This window comes from Carlito syrichta, unplaced genomic scaffold, assembly GCF_000164805.1.
Source record: "Carlito syrichta isolate Samal-C Ts95f unplaced genomic scaffold, Tarsius_syrichta-2.0.1 Scaffold287939, whole genome shotgun sequence".
Taxonomy (NCBI): Eukaryota; Metazoa; Chordata; class Mammalia; order Primates; family Tarsiidae; genus Carlito; species Carlito syrichta.
Genome location: NW_007232035.1, coordinates 328,318 through 334,105, shown reverse-complemented (window position 1 = coordinate 334,105; position 5,788 = coordinate 328,318). Strand labels below are relative to the sequence as shown.

The window sequence follows — 5,788 nt, the reverse complement described above, 5'->3', positions numbered from 1 at the left end:
CCCATCAAAGATTTGGCTTCATGACTCTTATGAAACAAAACGTACTCAATGAGATTCTGCTTCTTAGGTGAAAAACACAGGACCTATAAACATCATGCACTCCAAATATGTAGAATACAAGTACTTTATTTTAAAAAAACAAACACAAAAGATCATTGTAAATCCAAAAGTGTTTAAATGCTTCCATTTGGGATCATTCCATTTAGAACCTGTACAAATCTGTTCCCAGCAGCATCACTACTCACTACTAAGGAAAAAGAATTCTAAAAATTAACGTGGTTTTCAGTAATTCAAATGTTGCCATTTATATAAAAACCTAGAGCAACCAATAATATCCAATAGTTTCAAAAGATAGCCTAAAGACTCTGATGTAATCAACTTTACAAATGTTTGTGCAGGTCTGTTTCACATATACACAAGGAAAATTCACGGTATAATTTCCTATAAAACACCAGGTAAGGAGTAGAAGTAGGGGATGTAGAAGGGAAAAGAGAATTCAAAAAGTCCTTCTCTTCAGTAACTTTAACTTCAGAATGATAAAAAGCAACCACTTCCTGTCATGCTCCTTTAAGCTTTGCACTCCACAGGAAATTCTGTTCTCAGATCCTAATGTTAATGCCCATTTGGTCACCAGATTCTTTGTTTCTTTCCAATTCATGGATCTTATTAAGCCTTGTTAGTCTGACAATTTCTATTTCCAGCAAGTGCTGTACTGACAACCTTATCAGGTTTAGTTGCCTTGTATCATCGGCTCTGTTCTTTTGTCCTCCAAGAAGTCCAACAACCTCTAATTAGTTGTTGTTGTTCAGAACTTTGCTCAACGGTGTGTGTCCACCAACTCTAACCAACATGTCTTCACCATCGTAATTTTCAACCACATCTCTTGCTTCCTCCTCATTCAGTGGTTCTGGCTTACCAATCTCACACATTGGATCAACCACAACATACTCCTTATCTAGTTCTAAACTGTTAAGGTCAGTGACTGAAGATTCTTCTTTGCAATTTCCCTTATCTTTTTGACAGAAGCAGTGTAATGCCCACTTCTAATCATAATGCCATTATGCATCACAAATGCAAATAATCCAGAGCTGTTGGTAGTTGGCTTTGTGTGGTATTCTTTCAATGGCATTTTAAGAGGTGTCAATAAAGAAATATTGGTCTTGGAACGTCCACCACAAGAACAATCAAACTCCAAGCCGTCAACAGCAAAGCACTTCAGATGAATAGTTATAAGTTCAGGCATTTTGTCAAACAAAAGACTTCGTTCAGCTTCAGTATAATGATTGCTATTTTCACAGAAATATTTATCTTCTCCTACAGTCTTCTCTACTGAAGCAAACTGTGAAATTGCCCCTCTCAGGGTCTTCTTTTCTGGTTTTTGGCTTTGGAAAAATTTCAGAACTCTCCTTTACTTTGGAAAGCTCATCTTCTCGTCCTGGCACACTGATGTCTTGAAAATATCTTCTTTCTGTTCAACTTTCTCATTCCAAGCAAAGCGTCCTTAACACCAGCTGACCTTGAAATAATTTCTCCACGACTTCAAAACCAATTTTCTCCGTGCCTTTGTTTATGGGTTTCACTTCATTAACATTTCAGGTTTAACATTATTTCCCGGAGATTCAAGTCCACAACCATTAGTTGCATTCTCACTCTCGCGTTTCTCCAAGTCTTCTTAAAGATCATATTCACTTTATTTAGATTGTTCCTTGGATCCATGATTTGTTGCTATTTTCCTCAGACTACAGAATTGGGTTGCTTAATTGCAGACTTTAGCCAATTTATTTTAACTCTTGATTTCTGTCGTGAGGGTTTTACACTCTCATTTTCAGAAATATATACTTAGGAATTATTTTAGGAGGAATCTCTAATGTATCACCTGTAGCTTTCCTTTTTGATCTAGTTTGCCTCTGGTTCTCTTCCAATGATTGGTTGTCTTGGATACCTTAACTTTTTACTTCATGTTACCAAATTCAGTGTCAGTTTTTCTTTTCCCATTTCCTTTTGGGAGTTTTTTCTTTATAGTCTTCAGAATGCTTCATACTGTCAATCCCCGTGCTGTTAATATCACTCATTTCCTCTTTCTGATGAGGTTTTCCTTCTACTGTAATAGATCCTGCCACATTCTCTTACTTCTTCTTTTAGGAGTTGGCAGGTTTCTTGAATGTTTCCCAAAACACACTGTAATACTTCCTGAGCGTCATGCTGTAGATCTCCTGTACCCATAGGGTTGAGTTTCCTGCGTGTATTGAGCGGTTGCCTCGATGGAGTGACAAGTTCATCACTGCATTTCTCTAGATGTAAGAGGAAGTTAGTCTGAAGCTGTTCAGCTGAAGGAATTAAGGACCGTAAACCTCTTAGCAGTTCATAACTTACCGAAGATTCTTCTTTGCAATTTCCCTGATCTTTTTGACTGGCTTCATCCTTCAGAGTTTCTTTCTCCCTCGAAATAATGTTAAATGAGTGCTTTACTCCAGATTTAAAACCAGGACAAATACACACCTGAAGTATACTATTAAGATAACAAGTACAGCCGAGATGACTCAGTCCCCCCCATGGTGACAAGTTGTCTCTCCTCTCACAGTTCACAGGTGAGGAGTGTGCTGAGGGAACAACTTGATCAGTTTCAGATCCCCTCTATTCAGAAGCTTTTTCTCCATTTTCTCAAGAATCTGTGAAATCCAAAGATCTCTCAGTTTCCTTTTTCTGAAAAAAAATAACTTTAAGGAAGGTCTGCTTTTCTTTGATGGATTGCCTCTTGGAAGCCCATTCTTTTCACTAGGTATGACACCAGGCACTTTCTCTTCACATCCCAAGGAGTTGGCAAGAAGTAACTGACAGAGGAAAGCTATGATCACCGATTATATCTGGTCACGGTCCACAGCGATGTTCCACCGGGAACGAGCGTGGGTGCGACAGGTGACAGGTGAGCCCCTGTCCCGAGTCCTGCTGGCCCCCGGCCCGAGGATGCGCTGGCCGGGCTGCCCTCCCTGTGGGGAAGGGACCCTCTGATCCCTAGACCAGGAACCTTCACCACTCGGTCCTGCCTGGTGCCGGCACCAGTAACATCCCTAGAGCTGCTGGGGTCTTCCCCTCTCCACACCCAGTGGCTAACTCATGCTCTTAACAGCAACGAAAACAACACAGTTGGCAGTGTATGTGGTTTGTAGAAATAAAACGTGGGGAATTTGTGGTTTGCAGAACTCCCCAGACAAGAAATTTTAGCAGTATGCCTATCCTTTCTTCCTAGCTGTGAGACCAATTCAAAGCAAAGTGGTGAACCTCCACTTTCTGGCTTTTGTCCCGCCCTCTCTGTTCTTAGGTAGGCAGAAAGAGTCTCATTACAGCCACTACTGCTGCAAGTGGCTGCCATGAAATAATAGTTTCCTATGGCTGCGGTAGCAAATTGCCACAAACTTAATGCGTTAAAACCATATAAATGTATTATCTCTCAGTTCTGGACACCAGAGTTTCAAAATCAGTCCCCGTGAGCTAAAGTAAGGATGCTGGCCTGGCTGCATTCTCTGGGGAAAATCCATTTCCTGGCCTTCTTTAGCCTCTAGAGATGACCTGTGTTCCTTGTCTTGGGACCCCTTCCTCACTTCTCTGTAACCTCTTTCTTCTCTCATTCCATCGACTACTAACTCTGACTCTTGTCTCTTCCTGTGGTTATAACCCTTGTGACCACATTTGGCCCACTGGATAACCCAAGATGACCTTTCCGACTCAAAATCCTTATTTTGGTCGCATCTGCAAAGCGCCTCTTGCTATGTCAGGAAATAGGCACAGGTCCCAGGGATTAGGGCGTGGACATCAGTAGTTGACCTCTGACAATGGTCACTCCAACTTTACTACCAGACAGAAAAAATAAACTGACTGATGTGACTGGAATCAAAGAAGAGTTGTTTCTAGACTCGGTTCAGTCAAAAGCAAGCACCCACTTCTCGGGGAGTTTACGACTCTTCTGCATGTCTTCCCAGCACCCTGGGCTTATTGTCACCCAGCTTTCAAATACTCCATTCGTCACATCACATTTTCCTTCACATTCATGGTGCTAAGCACAATGCTAGACACATAGGAAATGTGTAATGAGTATTTGTGGAATATATATTTCATATTAAAAAATAACTCTTAGCTTACTGCCTTGATAAAATTACCCTTTGATTAATGTTTGCTGATTAATCTAGTGATGGACTGAAGCTCCTTTCAACATAGAAAAATCCTATCTAAGTTAAACCCTGCCAAGTGTTAAATACATTCCTCTTTGTTCACTGGTCCCTTGATGTATACGATACACTGTTCGATTTATTCATTATGTCACGATATACAACAAACCCAAACATATTTTACAAGGTGTTGCCTTTTACAAAATACAATTAGGAGGCATAGAAAGTATTTAAGTAGGATTAAGAGCCTACTCTAAATCAAGAATGAGACAAATGAGTATGAATTATACTAAATAGACATTTGCCAAAGATTTCACCTCCAGATTTTTAGTTAATTAACCAAATCAGAGAAATCCAAACTGATGTTTGTTTCCAAGAAACAAATTGATGTTAAATAGAACCAGGTGACAAGAATTTGACATTTATCCATTCCTAAGGCTTACATATATTGAAGTCATTCACATGGAGCCAGAGTTAGCGTTGGGAAGTATCTTCACAAGGAAGCTAGTGCGATCATTCTAAAGCACAAAGCAGACTCTTAATGAAACCCTTCCGTAACTTTACATTTCACCGAAAATGAAATCTGCAAAGGTCAGCATAACCTGGGCTGCTACCTTCGTCCCAAATTTATCCCCTTCCACTTAATCACTCCAGCCACACAAGCCTTGTGGCAGGGCACTGAATATGCCAAGCTTTTTCTTGTGTGCTTTTCGTGTCTGCAAAACTCTTATTCAGGGTTCTAAGTGCTTCAGTTCTTACAGCAACCATACGAGACACCATGATTATCACAATTTTATGCAGGAGGTTAATAATGCACTCAGGGTCACAAAGCGAGCACTGACAGAGCTTACGTATGCACCCACAAGAAAACTGGCTCCAACCCTCACTTGGCCTGTATCCAACAGGTGTCTCCATCTGGAATTTCATTTGTATCTTCTGCTTACCTCACTAGCACGCAAGATCCCTGAGTCAACAACTTAATCTCTCTCGATTCCGGCTGTGCAACGAACACTTGAAAAACAGGGCCTGCAAAAGGTGCTCTGCTCTCAAAGTGTTTGTGTCAAAGATGAGCAAATGGGTGAATGAATGAGCAGACCCTCAGAAACATGGGCGCTTGCATTATAAATGGAGGAGAGCAGTACCGGCAGCACTGGAAAGCAGTACCACATTTTGAGGGTTGAAACACGGGTCGCTCTCCCTCTTTTTCATTTCCTAGTCTCGGAACCCTCACTCGAAAAGGAAGACTTCCTCTTTTGGGACTTGTTTAGTAAAATAAATGAATAGGGTGGGAAAGGAAAGAGGACGAATCGATCCCATTTAAGGCCTCTTTCTTATTCTCCACACCACCCTGGAGATGTCCTGTGTCTCTCGGGATAATAACAGAGAGACCTGGCTCACCTGAGCTCTGGGAGAAACCCCTCTAAAATATTAAATGTGGAAAAGCAGCAACATCACATGAAGACAAGAAGGACCTGGTATCCCAGAACCCAGATGGATAGAGATAAGGTCTCTTTTGTCAGCCTTGGGGCTTGAAACCTAGACAGCCAGGGAGAGTCTAGGTGGGGTTGGTGGTGGTGCCTAACAGCTGCTGGCAGTTACCCAGGAGAGCTGATGTACCTTTCAGT

The 5,788-nt window shown here is 41.3% G+C and overlaps 1 pseudogene; it reads right to left on the bottom strand.

The window, feature by feature from the left end:
* Nucleotides 1-380: 380 nt before the first annotated feature.
* LOC103255219 lies at nt 381-5,372 on the bottom strand (annotated as a pseudogene).
* Between the last annotated feature and the right edge of the window lie 416 nt (nt 5,373-5,788).